Here is an 18,966-nt window from a genome sequence, read left to right as displayed (position 1 = left end):
GGAACATGAGAATGGGGTGGTCTGGAAGGCAGTCCTCCTGGCTCTCAGGTCAAAAGGCAGTCCTCCTGGCTCTCAGGTCAAAAGAGTTATGGCGGGACGCACTTCTCGAGGCTCTCCATGCTATTCGGTCACTGCTGTGCACAGCTACCAATGAGACTCCTCGCGAATGTCTGTTCTCATTCCCCAGGAGGTCGGCGACTAGAATGTCACTCCCAGCATGGCTCATGTCCCCGTCCCTAGGACCAGTGCTTCTGCATAAACATGTAAGGACACACAAGGCTGAAGCCCTGGTAGAGCAGGTTTTCCTCCTTCATGCAAACCATAGCTACGCTTATGTTAGGTTCGGCAGTGGCAGGGAGGACACCGTCTCAACCAGGGACCTGGCACCAGCAGGAGTACCCACCACACCACACTAGCATCCAACCCAGGACGACACTGACTGGGCATACATCCCCATCCCCATGCAGCTATGGGGCATGCAGGGCCTCCATGACCACCAGGGCCTGCTTCAGCCTTAGGAGACAAACCCACCCCCCCCCCACCCATCCAATATGACCTGCATACGTCGACCCTGGCTACCCATCCACATGGCACCACACCAGCCACACACACCCCTGCCGCCAGCTGCCCCATTTCCCCTCTGACCAGTGACCAGGAGCTAGTCCTATGACGGTCACAGAGACCCTGGCGGCCGCTGAATCATCTCAACCTGTAAATATTGTATGTACATAGTGGGTGCGATTCCTTGTTACTCCCCCCCACCCCGCCCCCAGGACCATTTTAAAGAAGGGGGTGAATGTGGTGGTACACCACTGGCCTACTGCAGGGGGAAACCTCTGTACCTGCAGGAGTGTAGGGGGACAGGACAACACCTGGCCGGCTGCCAATCAGTCGGCCTGAATGGATCAAGACCCACCCGGTCGGGTGTCAATCACCCTCCGGGATATAAGCTTGCGCCGGCCTCCCGAGGCCTCACACTGAGTTGCTGCAGCCGCAGCCAGCCTGGCTCTGTGGAAGTCTTTGTGGATTAAAGCCTGTTGTACAGTCTTTACCTTGTGTGTGTCTGGTTCTGTCTAACAGCGCACCGCAGAGTTGTGATATAAGTTCCCATAATAACACAAGGAGTGTCCTTAACAGCACATTCCCCGGTTTACAAATCAGATATTGTTATTCATTGTGGATGGTAGGTGAACATTTGATGGAGATGAAATTGAGATGAAATTGGACTTTGATTTAGTTAGTGGCATGCTCAAGCTGACAACATCACAAAAGCAAATACATTTGAAGATTCAAGTAAAGGGCTGATTGTTTATTATAATAAGCCCATGTGCTTCAAATAAGCGTCAGCATTTCTTTCAGCCTCTGAAGGACCATTATAGAATGCTTGATTTTTTTTTTCTAACCTTAGTCAGCATGTATCTTATAACAATGTATCAAGTAATTTCAACTCCTGCTTCTGTTTGCAAGCACATGAATTAGCTCTTCAGATCCATTTAAATGTAGAGTTTCCGGCCATTTCAGCCCGGGTCTGTTCCAGCCAATGTACGCCCAATTAACCTACAGCCCCCAGTACGTTTCGAACAGTGGGAGGGAACCGGAGCCCCCAGGGAAATACCACGCATATGCGGGGACAATGTACAAACTCCTTACAGACAGTGTGGGTTTTGAAAATGCGTTCCGATCACCAACCGTCCTGCCAAAGTTAACCACTGAAATCAGCCGGCCAATAAAACTGTTATTGATCGATACTCCAAACTATTTTCAATCCGTTTCACATCAAACCATACATGAGAGATTACCATATTTCTTAACAAGTCCAAATGCTTCAAGTAGGATTTTAAAATCCTGCAAAATAGTTTGAAGATTAACAGTTAGGGATATTGGTGTCCTGGGGAATCAGCAATAGGGGTTATTGAGCACGCTTTAAACTAATTAGAAGAGGGAACAACTCAAGTGAAGGGAAATGTAATAAATAAAAAGGAAATGAGAGACCAGTGGTGGAGGATGGTAAAGGGGTAAATGAAAATCAAAGTGTGATCTGAAGGGGCAGAAAATATAAGAGAGAACACAGCAGTGATTGAGTCTGAAGGCAATAAAAATAGTGGTGAGTCACTCACCACTTCAGGCTTTTTATTTGAATGCACTCAGCATAGTAAAAAAAAAGATGGATGACCTAATGACACAAATTGAAGGAAATAAATGTGATCTAACAAGTATCACATAGGGATAGTGAAAAGGTGATGAGAATTAGGAATTCAATCAGGATTCAGGATTATGTAATAAAACAGAAAATGTGATATTGCACAAAATCTTCTTTCATTTACCATCAGGCAGACAAGGGTTCACTATCAGCAGAAATTGCCCAGCGCCCATTACACCCAGAGAAAGAGAAGCAAAAAAAAATCTCACCTCCAAGGTCACTCGATGTCCAGCACTCTCCACAGCTACGCAGCCTTCACTCCAAACCATCAGCATACTGAGCTCCAGATGCACACCTCTGGCACGATCGGGAAACCTCCAGTGCCCTCTCGCATCCCAGTTCTGATACCTGCTACCCCTTCAGCCAGCTTCAAGCCAGTCTCCAGCAGTCCATATCTCGGTGTGAGTCCTTTGACCACAGTGGCCAGCAACTCTCAATCCTACATGCATACCTCGCCTTGAGTCATCAAGAGCTTCTTTAGTCTCAGAGTCCTTCACTGGTCTGCTGCTGTCCTGTGAGTCATCTCCTCTGCTCCTCCGTCTCAAACGGCAGGTGGTCTCCTCATTTTTCTGGTACCCTGCACCAGTCTTCCGCTCCCTGGAGTCTGTAACCCCTCGTGACCGCTGCTGATCATAGGTGCTGCCATCTTGGGCCCAGACCCCCATGGTCATGGGATTTTGGAATAAGTAAGGGGCCATTTAAAGTCTCTACAGAGCCGACGGCAGTCAGACTGGGTGGTTGCCCCCCCACCCCACTCCGGGAATGCTGAGACTTTGCTCCCCACTCTCCATGGGTCTACACTAGTGGCACCACTGTCAAATTTTTTTATGCTTGGAAGAATTTTACTTCAATGTATTTTATGTTCCAAAAGAATTAGCCACAACTGAACAGAGGTGGGCCAGCATTAATAGTTGGGAACATATCAATGTAGTTGTGAGTAGTGATCTGGGTGCAGAGAAATTGGTTTGGGTGGGGAAAAAAAATTACAAAGCAGGAAAAATAAGACACTGAAGGAATAGACTATAGATCCCCAGAGTGCTGTCTCATTCCATAACAAATTAGAAATACAAAAATATGAATTACAAGTAGGTAGGGACCTGCAATTATCATGGGTGATTTTAATTTGTATGTAAATTGGGCCATTAACGTCAGGATTGTTTCTTAGGGAAAGACTTTACAGAATCTATCAGGGACAGACAATTTTAAGATGCTCTTGTAAGTATCTTCCAGAGAGTTGTAAACATGATATGGTCGATTTTCAAATATAGATTGAAGGCAGACACTTCATGCCCAATGGCATATTCAAGAACATGCCAAATCTCCTCGAACCTCTTGAAAAATAAAGCCATTGGTGTGCTTGCTTCACAGTTCCCTTGATGTGCTCACTGCAGAATAAGTCCTCTGATGTGTACTCTCCATGAAACTTGGAGGTATATTGAGGATAGCAGGAGCATAATACTTAAAGAGAGGTAGGTTTTTATTTGAAAGATCAGCAAATTGAGATCAATGGAGAACTGTCACAGAAAACGATAGAATGGCAGGAACCAGGAACCATTGGGAAAAATCTTCTGGTAAAACTCTGGGAAGTCTTTTTAAATGGTCTTTTAAATGGTCAAAGTTTTATAATACTGTGTAATGGCACTAATGTTCCCATCTTACAAACAAAGAATACACTCACTTGTTTCTTTCAGCATGCCACAAAGTCAACTTTCTTTTATTGTTCACAAGACACTACTCCCCAATCACCACCCAGCCAAACCCCTCTAACCTTCTCATTGGTTCACTGCCACATGGGTGATCCCAACACTCTCACTCTTCTCCTCCTGCATCTGAGATCCATCATCCGTATACTGACACTTAACACACCCACACATGTGCACTATTACCCTTACGTGTCATGTTTCTTATGTCATCTGCGGCAGCCGGCACCTCTCCCAATGAAGGTAACTATGTGACCATGACAGCCTCCCAAACCCTGGACTCCTCCCCCCCCTGCCCCCCCCCCCCCCACTCAGCCTCCGAGCCATTCAAAGAGGCGACCTTATACGATCGTGTAAGACAGGCAATGCATAGTCCGACTGGCAAGGGTGCGACTGGTACTCTAACTTTGGCTCCAACGCAGAACATGGACTGTCGATATATGCCCCCTTCAACCCGTTGATGGAAACGGTGTCAGCTTTTCCATTCCCATTGATCACATCAGTCTTCAAGTGGCATTGTAAGACCTGAAAAGGACCATCATAAATGGGCTGAAGTGGTTTGCAAACAGCAGCGTGCTGGAAGAACACGAGTACAGTGTCGTAAATCATTCAGCAAATGCACTACGGGTGATGCCTGCCACGTAGGAGTAGGTTGGAGTAATCTCATGTTTTTCCGAAGATGATCAACATAACTAGCCGGGTCATAGAGCGATCTGCTTGGACTCAGATTCACAAACATGCCTGGAAAGGATAATGTAGAGCCATAATACTAGCTCTGCTGCTGAACATCCAAGATCTACCTTAACAGCAGTATGCGCTCCTAGGAGAACCATGGGCAAATGTTTTCTCCACATAGATGCATCACCACCTGCTGTTAATGCTGCCTTCAGTTGTCAATGGGAACACTCAACAAAGTCTGTGGATGGTCCAAAGATGAGACATGTCCATAAAATCAATGAGAATTAGGAACAATACCGACTCAAACTGAGACCCTCAATCTATTGTAATAGTGACTGGAATATTGGAAGTTGGAATCCGATGATCCACGAAAGCTCTAGAGACCATCTCTGCAGAGATGTCAGTGATAAGAATGGCCTCCTACCACCTGGCTCAAAAATCTATCCCCTCATAGCTGCAGGCACAAAAGTCCAGACTTTCCTGTGGAAAAATCACAGACTAACTTTTCACCTGATTCATCCAGGGTCACATCTTGAAGATGGAGACCAAAGTAGATCCAGTGATTCTGAATGAGATCGGGATCCGTGAGCTGTGGACGAGCCATGGTGGTGAAATCGATGGCAGTAGTTTATATGTAAGGCGTCAATGTCATTTCTTTTGATGTGCCGTTTGTCCGATGAAAATTATAGGATGAAGTCCAAGTGTCGAATCTGCCTGGGCAAGCAGAGATTTGTACTTGTATTATGCGTAAAAGGCTGGTGTCTGTCTCAATGCTGAAAGGACGACCTTCCAATAAAATGCAGAAATGATTCACTGTGAGATAGATGACCATGCGTCCTCAACCAAATGTATTATACTTCGTCTGAGCTGGTGACAGCTTGGCTGAAATAAACGGCAGAGGTTCCAATTGCCCACGGACTTAGCTTTCACTGCAAAGGGAGATCAAGGCGCTGTGCTTTTGACGTACAAGCATTGTGGCATTGGCAAATGCAGTTTTCGCATTACTGAAAGCACGCACAGCATCATCTCCGAATGTTAATGGTCGTTTGGACACCAGACATTGAATCCTTTTAGTAGTTCAGTAAGGAGTTCAAGAGATGCTGCAGCATTTGGCAGGAATCAGTGATTAAAAATTCATCATGTTTAAAAACTGTTACATCTGACCAAACCTAACGGGCATAGGAAATTGTCAAATCTCGCGCACTTTCAATTCATCAGACAAAATACCATGCTGCGTAACTCGATGTCCCAAAATATAAGACCAGCAGCACCAAAAATGCTTTTACTGGGATTGATCACGGTGCCAAACTCATCAAGCCTCTGAAACAATGAGATAAGGTGGTGCTTGCGCTCCACTTCATCCAAACTGGCGACCAGAATATCGTTGATGTAAACAAACAGAAAATCGAGTATACTTGGTCCATAAACTGCTGGAATGTCTGAGCTGCGTTCCGTAGACCGATTTGCATTCACAGAGACTCAAACATGCTGAAAGGGGTAATTACCGCCGTCTTCAACATCAGAAGGCTCAACTGGAATCTGATAGTAAGCACATTTTGCAAATGCATGTTGGCCATGGAGGTTTGATGAAAAGTCTTATAAATTGGGGATGTTGTATTGGTCAGGCATGGTAGAATTATTCAGGGCATGATAATCACCACAAGGCTGCCAATCACCAGGAGATTTTTTTGAAACCATATGCAACGGTGAAGCCCAGCAGCTGTCAGATCTGTGAACTGTTCCCAACTCTTGTATGTGGTTGAGTTTGGATTTTGCAATTTTTAGGACTATCCAGGCGTGATCTGCAAGCCCGCATTACCACTGGAGGCCCCCAGGTTTCTATATGGTGGGTTACTGTACATTTACCGTCTGTGTGATGATACGATGGGGTCACTAGACGAGGGAAACACTTGAGCAAGGCTCGGAAAGAGCAGGAGCCAGGTTGAAGGCTTGTCAGGTGGCTAGTGACATTGGAGGGACGACAAATGCAGCTCACTTGCATACAGGAGCTGTGGTCCACGACGCAGCGATTTTTCAAATCCACTAACAAAGAAAAATGTGACAAGAAATTGATCCCAGAATGGAATTTGCCATGTTTGCAATCGTGAAAACCTACCGAACAGGTTTCTCGAGACCAAAATCCAACGTGAGTGACCTCTGGCCATATGTTTGAATATGAGAATCATTTGTGGCTGAAAGAACACATGACATATTGGGGTGACTGCATCCTTCATGGTTGGAGGGACTGAAATCTCTGCACTGGAAACAACAAGAAATTGAACACCTGCAAGACAGTCTTTGAGGAAAGGACAGTGGCCGACGTTTTGATGGGCAGCAGTTGCCTCTACTGGCGGGCCTGGTTGTTTCCCAGCTGCCATTTGTAGAAGGTGGCTGACAGGACCAGGCAGCAGCACCAAATCTCCGATGCTTCCAATAAATACGCCGTCCGTCACCTCTACCACATCCTCGACCACCATGTTTCCAACCAGGTCGAAGGGGAGGAATTCTGTTGCATGCCCAAACCCTGGACCTGAGTAGTCAGTGCTGCAATTTGCTGCTCCAACTCACTTATATTCGAATGAGAAGGTGCAGGTGCTTCACAAGTTACAGGAAGCAGTTTTTCCAGTTCCATTTGCTCCTGTTGACTAGGGGAAGAAGCCAATTCTTCTATCTTCAATGCAGAGGTTGTGGGCCTTATGAGGTTGGCATGATCTGCCAACTGATTGAGGGTGGACATTCGAAAGGCACTCACTAAATGTCTTGAACGTGAAGAGGTAAACATCAAAGGAACCTCTGTTTGCAAAAATCGCCTTTGACAGAGTCAGTTCAGTGCCACCTCCTCAACATCTGGGACAGTTGCCTATTGCCAAGGTTGTGATCAGCTAGTAATTGGGCTGATCCCTAGATGGCTGAGCATGCCGCAGAATAGCCACCTTAAGAATGTTGTATGGGAGATTACCATCTGGATCCATTCAGACATCCTCCACTTCACAGACAGTCTGCTCTGGAAGACACTCCACTTTGTCTTCTCCCTCATCACTCTGACAGCAGAGAAATGGTCTTTGAACCAGGCTGGTGCATTATTAATAAAAAGGGGGGGAGGGGGAATCTCCAGTTTGACCTCCCAGACTGCTCTTGTAAGGGGTTTATCCTCATGACTCTCCATTTTAAATTCAAAGGTACATAGGTTCACCACTTGTAAAAGCACTGATTTACCACAGCTCAAAAACTAATAAAGAATACTCTTACTTGTTTATTTCAGCAAACCATGAGGTTGACTTTCTTTTTTTATTCACTAGACACATTGCATTCTTCAACTCCTGAAGCACCACCCAGCTAAACTCCTCTGACCTTCTCATTTGCTCATTGCCACATGGTTGAATTTGACACTTTCATTCTCCTCCTTTTGCATCTAAGATCATCATCCGTATACTGATGCTTAACATACTCGCGCATGCACGTTATTACCCCTGAACATCGCATTGCTTGTGTCATCAACAGTGGCCAGCACTGCTCCTGACGACAGTAAGTACGCGATCGTGACCAACTGAAAGTGATGCGGGTGGAAGAGAGAGAGTGAGGATAGGGGAGTTAGGAGTGCTGAAGGAATAAAAGAGGAGAATAAAGAATGGAGAAAGGAGAGTAGGGAAGGGAAGAGGCAGGAAGGAAAAAGGATGGAAGAAGGAGAAAAGATGGGAATAGCGGCAGAAGTAATAATCCCAATAATCAGTCTAACATTTTTGAGGTTGGCAATCTTAATTTCTTTTTATAATTAGAAGAGTCAATAAGTATTACACATTCCGGTAATTCTTTGTCTGTTCTCCAGGGGTCACTCATAATTCCACGACATTGTTGATTTATTTTTCTTCTCAAAAAAAGGTAACCTTGATTTGATTTATTTAGTTTAGACCTTTCTTCCTTAATCCTTAGTAATTTAATATAACAGATCAATAATGGGTCTGACATGGTTGCATTCATTATGTTTACTACCAGATGGAGTTGTTACAAGAAGCTATTCGTGTAGATATCCACATTTTATTACTTACCCATTTTTATCCTCTCCCTTTGTCATGTATTTTCTTGTATACAATTAATGCATTATGTAATTGTCATTTATTATGTATATTAATCATGTTAAACTCAATAAAAAATATATTGGAAAGAAAATAAATCACACAGACTCAGCAGGAATTATAGACAATTAATTTTAATCCATTCTAAATCAAAATCAAAAATAAAATATAAATAAAAATTAAGAATGAAAAGTAGAAATAATGAAAGGGATAAAAGAGACAAAATTGTATAAAATCGTTTGCTCATATGATTCCCAACATTAATTAACTGTGAAATTAATCTGTGAGTATCAAGGAAGTTACTACAGTCTGTTGCATGTGTTTCGATGCTGAGTCCATTTGGATAGGTTTTCAGAGCAACTTTGTGGGACAAATAATTTGAGCCACACCTTTTGGATTTCTTGTTTGACAGTATACTTGCAGACTACAAAAGTTCTTCTCCACTTCCTGGTGGGGAGCTCAACCTCTCCAAAATTATTCAACTGTCAGTCTAACCCAGTGGGTCTCAACCTTCTTTCCACTCACGTTACTTTAAGTAATCGCTTTGCCAATGGTGCTCCGTGATTGGGAAGGGATGGCTTAAGGTGGGATGTGAGTGGGAAGGGAAAGTTGAGAATCACTGCTCTAGACCCAATTGTTCCTGAAATATTTGACTTGAGAAAAATGGTCATTGGCCCATTTCTTTTGGAGTGATGAAACCGTGCACATCACGAGTCAATGAGGGATGATTAAAACAGAGGTTTTCAATGTTTTTCTTTCCACTCACATCCCACCTTAAGCAATCCCTTACTAATCACAGAGCACTGATGGCATAGGGAATACTTAAAGTGATATTTGAGTGGAAAGAAAAAGGATGAGAACCACTGGTCTAACCCATTCTGACCTCACAGCCCCAAACTCTGTTTTCCATGTATTTGCATTTGACAGATTGTCAACCATTCAAGATGATCGAGGAATCTACTTATAAAACAATTGGTAGAAAAAACAAACTGAATAGAACAAAGCCTCATTTTTATAGTATTATTAAACAGTTATTGGAATTGAAGCTTATGCAAAGTGGCTATTTATCTTTCAGTTCAAGAAAAAAATCTGCAGGACTTCAATAAGGATTTTATCTGAAGGTTGCACCTGGCAATTGAAGTCAGGTGACTCAGTAAATTGGAGTTGAAAAGCTCAGATCAGCAGGAAGCTGATTAGGCAATAGAGATCAAGTGATCCAGGGAACTTGAGACACAGGATTGTATTAATTAACTTCAACTCAGCAGTCTAAAGAGATGGTACTATTGACTGGAGTTTCACACAAGACATGCAGCAGTGAGTAGGAACGTTATAACTAATTAGTTTTTTCCCTACAACACTCTTCTTTCAAGTCTGAAGAGGGAGGTGGGTTACAAAGATAGCATGATGGGTGACTATTGATGAATGGGGGAAGTTGGATTGTTGGAGGCCAAGAGGGAGGGTGGAATGATTATATGGGGACATCTTTCTGATTGCATACAAAAAGAGATGGCTAGGTTTGATGGTGGGGAAGGAGAGAATGACATGAGTGGATACCTTTATCCTTGTCAATTCAGGCAGGATTAAGGGCAGAAACCACCCACCCTGAAACTTGGATGTTTTTTTTAACTGATGTTACATTAGTTTCCAATCAATTATTCTCTCTTCAAACATGGTCCTAACTTAGCTGTTTTTAATTTTGGGACCCATATCCACACTCAGTCTTATTTTATCCATCTTTGACTCGGGCTTTCTAACTTCATGAGTTGTGAACATGTTGTAATATAGCAACTTTGGATAGACCATGTGCTTTCATTCACACTAAGTATTGTCATTTCATTGACTAAAAACAAAACATGGCATTTCATCTAATTTTGACTTAATTGCCAAAACATTCCCCTTCCCCAGCCCCCAATCATTACTAAAAGCAAACTGAACCCTGTTAAAACAAATCTAATAATTTTTAGTACTTCTGATGTTGTCCTATTCTCTAATAAAAGTGAATTTTGCTTTAGTGGGTGATCAGAAAAGTACCTTTGTTGGATTTATTACCACTTGATAATTTTTGAAAAATATTTTCAGGTCCAATGACTAAAATAACAAGTTTCAAATAATTGGCAAAAAAGTGAAGGCTCCAATTATGAATTAAAGGAGTTCTGAAGATCATTTTTACACAATAAACATTTATGACTCTTGGTCACATGAGGAATATAAAATAAATGCAAGGAACCTTTGATCAATTGACCATAAGGCATAGGAGCAGAAATAGGCTATTCAATCATGAGCTGATCCATTTTCCCACTCAGCAACCATCCCCCACCATAACCTTTGATGCCTTGGTTAAACAAGAACCTTTCAATCTCTGCCTTAAATTCACCCTGCAATCTGGTCTCCATAACCACCTGTGGCAACAAATTCCAAAGATTTACCACCCTCTGGGTGAATTAATTCCTACACATCTCTGTTTTAAGTGGAAACCCTTTAATCCTGAAGTTGTGCTCTCCTGTCTGATACTCTCCCACCAGGGAAAACAATCTTTCAAGATTTACTCTGTTCTTGCCTTTCAACATTCAAAATCTTTCAAAGAGAATTCTTCCTTCATTCTCTTAAATTCCAATGAATACAGGTCAGTGCTGTCCAACGCTCCTTGTACGATGACTCTTTCGTTCCTGGAGCCTCCTTTGAACCCTCTCCAATGTCAGTGCATCCTTCCTTAAATGAGGAGCCCAAAGCTATGCCCAGTACTCAGTGAGGTCTCACTAGTGCCTTTCAAGCCACAATATGTCATCCCTGCTCATATTCTATTCCTCTTGAAATGAATGCCAGCATTGCATTTGCCACTTTCACCACCATCTCTTTCCATAAGGTTACCCTCAGGTTATTCTGCATAAAGACTCCCAGATCCCTTTCCAAAGGGTATTTTCAAATTTCTCCCCATTTAAAAAAAATAATGTACACGCTCTTCTTTCTCTACCAAAGTGCATGTCTATACAGTTTCCACCAATATATTTCATTGGTTACTTTGCCAATTCTCCCAATCTGTCAAAGTCATTCTGTGGCCCTTGTGTTTCCTTTACGCTACCTGCTCCTCCATCTACCTTCGTATCACCTGAAAACTAGGCCACGATGCCATTCATTCCATAATGCAAATCATAAATATACAACATTAAAAAAAAACCAGCCCCAATTACTGTCAACCCCTGTGGAACACCACTATCAACCGGCAGCTAATCAGAATATGATTCTTGTATTCCAATTCTCTGCTTCCCACCAATCAGCCAATTTTCTGACCACAATAGTATCCATGCTGTTCTACCATAGGCTCTCATCTTTATAATTAGTCTCATGTGCAGCAACTTGTCAAATGCCTTCTTAAAATTCAAATACACAACATCCACTGCACCTTTCTTATCCAGCCTGCTTGTCACCTCCTCAAAGAATTTCAATAGGTTTGTCAGATAAGATTTTTAGTGAAGGAAACTATGCTGGCTTTGGCCTGTCCTGTCATTGGCCTATCCTGTCAGGTATCTCCCAGTACATAAACCTTATCCTTGGCATTTGACTCCAGCATCTTTCCAACCTGTCTTCACCAACGTACTAAGAGTTTGCATGTGTGGAAATCAAATGGGAAGTCATTTAAATTACTTTTACACACCTCAAAAAAAAAGACTGAATCATGCATTTGTTCTCTGCTTTCACCATTTGTTGTTGACAGCAAATTAGATCAACTAACCATCAATGAATGAGTCATAAAATTTGGACCATATGATAGAATGTAATAGATACTTTGGAAAGAACACTGTGCCACAATCTGTTCTCTCATTTCAGGCAATTGGGAAAACTGAGAACATCTCGACTTGCTGATTAGATTATAGTCATGCAATCATTCCCAGGTATGCTCTACTCTTTCTGTCTTTATTGGGTTTTGGAAATTATGTGGAGGCACATTATTTTTAAAGTTACAACTGTAAAATAATCTTCAGGAAAATGTTAAGAGGGTGAAGCCAATCTTTTGCATCACTTTTAGCAGGACCTGAAAAATATTTTTTTTATTGCACTCAATAAAGTCTAAAGAAGCAGTTTAAAGTTGAAAGAAGTGTTCAATACATTCCAATGTTCTTGGCTCGAGACTTTCTAAAACTAATTGGTTCTGCTGCATCAGAATGATAAAACTGGGCCAATGAGATGAAGGACTTGTTGGCTGTCTGGATAAAGTAGATATTGTTGTTTGCATACAGGAGGAGGCCATTTAAATGTATGAATTGGTCACTTTCAGAGAGTGACAAAGCAGATATCATCTTATGAAGTGAAAGCAAGCTATAGCTCCAATGTAAAGAACTTCTGGCTGCTAGTTGCCCACTCTCTCCCAAAAAGCCGCTCTAAAGATTGGAAATAGGTCCTTGGGCTCAACTCATCTATGTCGACCAAGTTGCTGCTCTGAGCTAATCCCATTTACCTGCATTTGACCCACATTCCACTAAACCTTTCCTATCCATTTACCTGTCCAAATATTTTTTTTTTTTTTTTTAATTTTTTTATTTTTCACACCATAAATCACATTAGCCATGATATACACTATTTCTTTTCACACATATACAGTGATCCAAATATCTTTTTAAGTCCTAATTATACCCACCTCAACAACTTTTGTTGGCAGCTTGTTGCATACGCACACCATCCTCTCTGTCAAAAAGGTACCCTCAGCTTCTTTTAACATCTTTCTCCCCTCATCTTAGACCTATGTCCTTCAGTTATTATCTTTGCTACTCTGGCAAAAAGATTGTGACTATTCAGCTTATCTATGCACATGATGATATTTAAAGGTCACCCCTCGATCTCCCTCAATGATGAGTTCAGAACAAGTGAAATGGATATGTATTCTCAACAACATCACTAAAATGATTGGAAAGGACCTAAAGTTTCTATATCTGCAGAAAACGTCAAGCTTGATTTGGTGCTCGCAATGATTAAATCTAGAATAAACAGCTTTTAGTTTTAGTTGTCAAAATGTTCTGTCAAACTTGCATATACAGTTTTTCAAAATCAGTGATCCATGTGCAAATTGTACTTAGATTTGCATTGTTTTTGAGAACTGCATTTTTTCTCTAAATTGACGGTGAAATGTATTTGCATATTGTTTTGCAAAAAGATCAATTCCATCATGAGAAAATGTAAACAATTACAGTTTTGGAATGCATTAATTTTGGAAAATATTCTGCTTTAAAATATTTTGCAATATAAGCAATAGTAACTTGATACAACTTATTGCAGTTGGAAATTGGTACTGTTCAAGCAATATTGTGTGCAGGTTTGGTCACCTTACTACAGGGAAGATATTGATAGAGGTTACAAAATTATGAAGGGTATCAGTAGAATAAATTCAAGCAGCCTTTTTCCATTGAGGTTTTGCAAGATAAGGCCTAGAGGACATTGTTTAAAGGTGAAAGGTAAAATGTTAAAAGGAAACATGAGGGGGAACTTCACGCAGAGAGTGTTAAACGAGCTGCTAGCTGAAGTGGTGAAAGCAGGTTTGATTTTGACATAGAAGAAAAATATGGATCAGTAAATGGATGGGAGGGAGAGCTATGGTCTGAATGCAGGTCAATGGAACTCAGCAGAATAAAAGTTTGGCAATGATGGGCCAAAGGTCATGATGGGCCAAAGGTCATGATGGGCCAAAGGTCATGATGGGCCAAAGGTCATGATGGGCCAAAGGTCATGATGGGCCAAAGGTCATGATGGGCCAAAGGTCATGATGGGCCAAAGGTCATGTTTTTGTGTTCATGTGTTCCATGGTCCTTAATGTTTCAAAAACATATGGAGATTGTTAGTTAATGGGGGTGCTGTATACTTAAATTTTAAATTTAAATAATCATTTTGATTCAGTGCCATCAGTGAGTTTAAATAATTTAACATACTATTCCAAATTTAAATAATTTAAAATATCCTTTCAGTTACATTTGCAGTCAGTATGTTGGTACAATTTTAAAAATCATAATTAAAAGTATTTATAACAAGAGGGCTGTATATGTCTTTTTTAATTTTAAAAGAGTAATTGATTAATACTCAGTGAAATAAATTAGCTGGTAACAAATGGGGCTGATGCTTTTTATACAGCAAGTTTCAACATCATGTAAATGACAAGATGAGCATTCTTCTGGGAAAACTGGTTAAGGGATAAATGTTGTGTATTTAATAAATATAGAATAGTACAGCTCAGGAACAGACCATTTGACCTGTGAGATCAGTACTGTCTTTGAAGTCAATTTAAATTGCACATGGTCTATATCCCTTAATCCACACATGTCAAACTCTGGCCCGCGATATAATTATATTTGGCCCGCAAGATCATATTAAATATATATTATAGTTGGCCCGCTGGCCGCCGCGCCAGTATAGCGCATGCACACTGAAGGTGAAAATGAAGACGCCGGAGGTGTGGAGGGATCTCAGAGTCCCGAATCCTGTGGATCGGAGCGCCGCACTCAGCCCGCCCAGCTCCCGGACACACAGACGCGACTGGAGTTGGGGACCATCCTCGCTGGGTCTGCGCTTCAGCGGCGATGCCGGACCGAACGTCTCGTTGGCGATGCCTTCCCCCTCGCTCCGTGCGCGGCAGACCCTGCCTCCCGCTCCTTTTGTTGGAGACGAGCCTGGCACCGTGAGATCGCAGTTTAATCCCTCTCCAACCATGGGAGGGGGGGTGGGAGCAATGCGCTCTTCTCAGCCAATTCCTCCACCGCCCCGGATGCCAGCGTTTCAACGGGGGGTTCGGGTGCCTTCGTCAGGCGACCGACCTGTTGGTCCAAGACAAGGGGAGAGCGTACAAACTCCACACAGACAGCACCTGAACTTGGGTGAACGTGGAACTGCGACCCCACATTCCACATCAGGACTGTGTTTAAAATTGGGAGCAGTGAGACGGAAGCTTATTTTGTTCCTGTGATTTAAGCCTTTCTTGGAGTGGGGGGGGGGGGGTTCCTTCTCTGACCACTTGCCTAACAATTAACCTAATCAGATGTGGAATTACCACAATACAACAGTTCTAAACCTTTTTCTTTCCACTCGCGTCCCTGTGCCATTGGTGCTCTGTGATTAGTAAGGGATTGCTTAAGGTGGTCTGTGGGTGGAAAGAAAAAGTTTGAAGACCACTGCTTTAATCATCCCTCATTGACTCGTCATGTGCACGGTTTCAGAACGCTAAAGGAAATGGGACAATGTCAATGAAAGAGTTTATCCAAAAATATTATTAAACATTTATTTTAATAAGAAAAAGTTTAACATTACATATGTTGAAAGAAGAGAAAACATGCAGATGTTGTTGAAAATTTTCAATAAATATTTAGTTCGGCCCTTGACTTAGTCCAAGTTTTTAATTTTGGCTCTCCGTGAATTTGAGTTTGACACCCCTGCCTTAATCCTTGGCTTATTCATGCTTCTGTCTAAACGACTCTTAACTATTGCTATCACACCTACTTCCACAATTTACTCTGACATCATGTTCCAGGCACCTACTAATGTCTGTTTTTTTTAAAATAAACTTGGCTCATTAATCACCTTTAAATTTTCCATGTGCTCCTTAAAATTATATTTGGTCATATGAGGTGGTGTACTGGGGAGATTCAAGAGGGGTATGGGAAGAAGGGAGAGGGATGGATGTGGAGACAGGGTGATGTAGAAAGAGTAAGGATAAATCAGTGGGAGAAAGGTGGAACAAAGAGTGAGCCATCCTGGGGAAGGGTGGTGAAGGTGAGAGGAGCAGAAAGGGAAGAAGTGAGAGGGAAGTGGCTTCAGGCAAATTATTTCAGGGAGCGAATGGAGGAGAGAAGCTGTAATAGAAATGAGGAGGTGGCAATGAGGGGGAGAAAGTGGAAAAAGGAAGGTGAGGCAGAGGGTGGGGGGGCAGAAAGGAGCAAGGAAGGATGGAAGATAAATGGTGGGGGAAGGAGAGGGAGAGGTGGAAGAAGGAGAAGCGGGGTGAACAGTTGTATAAGTGCTGCACCATTTTCACATGAGCAATTTTCAGTTCTGCATGTTTCCTCATTCCTACACAGACTCATGGACAAGAGCCAAACGACTCTGGGGCATTTATTTTTTTGGAATTGAATGGTGGATCCTTCTTTTACAGTATAGTTAAAATCCATGAGGAACCGCTGATGGAGGGGGTACCAAGGAAACTCGATTATTCATTGTGGCGGGCGAATCTATTAAATTATATAAGATATGTTTTCACAAGCTAAATAACAACCCATTGAGCTCAAAAACACACAAGAAAACTTGGCTTTCGAACAAAAAAGAGAAAATCAAACAATGCTGAACAAAAAAGGTGAACATATTTACATTGAGAATTATAACCAGTAAGTTTAATAGATTTTAAATTTATAAATTTGGGCATACAGCACGGTAACAGTCATTTTGGTCCACGAGTCTGGGCTGCCCAATTACACCCCCAGTACGTTTTTGAACAGTGGGAGGAAATTGGAGCCCCCGGAGAAAACCCACACAGACATGGGAGAATGTATAAACTCCTTATAGACAGTGTGGGGTTTGAATCCCAATCTGGTCCCAGTCGCTGGCACTGTAAAGTCATTGCGCAAACTGTTACACCAACCGCGCCGCTCAATGATGTCAAAGACATGATCCAGTACTTTGTGAAACAGTGCTGTTTCAAGTCATTCCCCCCCCCCCACCCCCCCAATACCCTCCCCTCTTCAGCATATTGCTGGAAAACATCGTCTATTGAAAAATAGCTGGATAAACAAAGCAAAATTTAACTTCATATGCTCTGCTTCAAAGAAACATGGCTCATATCTTCCACCCTTGATGGTGCAATTCAACCAGAAGACTTTTCTATCCACAGGAAGGCTACACATTGTCCTCAGGAAAAGCAAGAATATACAGGTGACTGATTCTTGCCTCCCAGACCTGGAATATCTAATGGTGAAACGCTGTCCCTTTTACCTGTCACAGGACTACACATCAAAAATGGCAAGGCAGTCTACATCCCACCACAGGCAAACATGAAGATTATGCTACATGGAATACTCATCTCCACCAACAGCCTTGAACCAAAACACCCAGATACTGTGTTCAAGCTCAAGGGCATGTAACTTCCACCAGCACATCACCTGTCCCACCAGAGGCCCCATCATCCTTGATCACGACTGCACATGCATCAAAGGGGTGACACAGTTAGTGCAGCAGTTGACATAATGTAGTTCATCTTCTGACTGTCCATCCCATGGGATGATGATGGTTCCTTTCAGACAGTTTGTGGGGTTCAAAGATACCCGACTCCTCAGAAAGGAACAGCATGTGCATGAATGGATTTAGGTGAGTAGGGGGTTGCATAGGACCAGACGCACCCTCTCAATATCCCCTCACTGATCCAGTGGCATGATGTCTGAGACGACTGGGGGAAGTTCTGTGGCAGTGAATACGCCAGTCCAAGCTTCAATACAAGGGATGCCCTTTCTGTACTTCACAGCACATGTTTGCTGGATGGCCGTTGACCCTACAAGAGGGTTCGCCTTCCCTTTGACAGGTCTTGTTTTTCATCCTGCAGTGTGTCTCGCCACCCTCCACTCCAGGCATGCCTCGTGGGGGAGTTGGCTTAGTCACCGACCACGCGACAGGTAGTACTGGGTTACATGGTACCAGGAGCACCCAGGTGAGTGACCTGACATTATGTTGCTACAGCAACAGTGACTGGGTTTTGAATTCAAATATACTGGGTTGTAGGTCAATTGGGTGTATTCAGGCATCACAAGCTCATGGGCAGAAAGGGCCTGTTACCATGCTGTATGCGTAAATTTAAAGATGTCAATGGTTCATCCCATGACTACATTTTAGACAAAACAGATCACCAATCAGAGCTGTTCCGACATGCCTAACCCAATAGTAAATGTTGAGCATTACTGAACTGAGGATATTGAATCAGCAGACCAGTGTGTATTCTTTGGATTCAGGACTGAAATATGTACACCACTGTCATCAATTACTTCATTAGCAAGTGTTCAGAAGACTGCCTGCCAAAGAGACCAATCCACTTGTTCCCACTACTGAAGGCCAAGAACATGGCATACAGGTCAGGTGACCCAGCCCTTCACAAGGAAGTCAAGTATGACCTGGACAAGGTCATCAGAGACAAATGAATGGAGCAAACTTCTGGAGAGTTCTTGGAGCTGCACATCCAAATAAATGCAGAGGATTTCATCATCATCCTGACATGCCTTCTAGATGGTGGAAAGTGTTTGAAGTGCTAAGAAGTGAGTCATTCGTCACGCAATAACCCAATGTTTTATGTGGCAGGTCCAGT

The 18,966-nt window shown here is 42.6% G+C and overlaps 1 long non-coding RNA gene across 5 annotated transcripts in view; it reads left to right on the top strand.

Moving 5' to 3' along the window:
• Nucleotides 1-18,966, top strand: part of LOC138755142 (uncharacterized) — a 467,989-nt gene that overhangs the window by 18,788 nt on the left and 430,235 nt on the right. For 4 of the 5 annotated variants that reach the window (XR_011352046.1, XR_011352047.1, XR_011352048.1 and 1 more), the window contains exon 2: nucleotides 12,477-12,541. This is a non-coding gene — a long non-coding RNA (uncharacterized lncRNA). Of the gene's footprint in view, nucleotides 1-8,404; nucleotides 8,458-12,476; nucleotides 12,542-18,966 lie in introns of all 5 variants that reach the window. The other variant, XR_011352049.1, reaches the window with a different exon arrangement.

This window comes from Narcine bancroftii, chromosome 2, assembly GCF_036971445.1.
Source record: "Narcine bancroftii isolate sNarBan1 chromosome 2, sNarBan1.hap1, whole genome shotgun sequence".
Classification (NCBI taxonomy): Eukaryota; Metazoa; Chordata; class Chondrichthyes; order Torpediniformes; family Narcinidae; genus Narcine; species Narcine bancroftii.
This window is presented reverse-complemented; position numbering and strand designations above follow the sequence as displayed.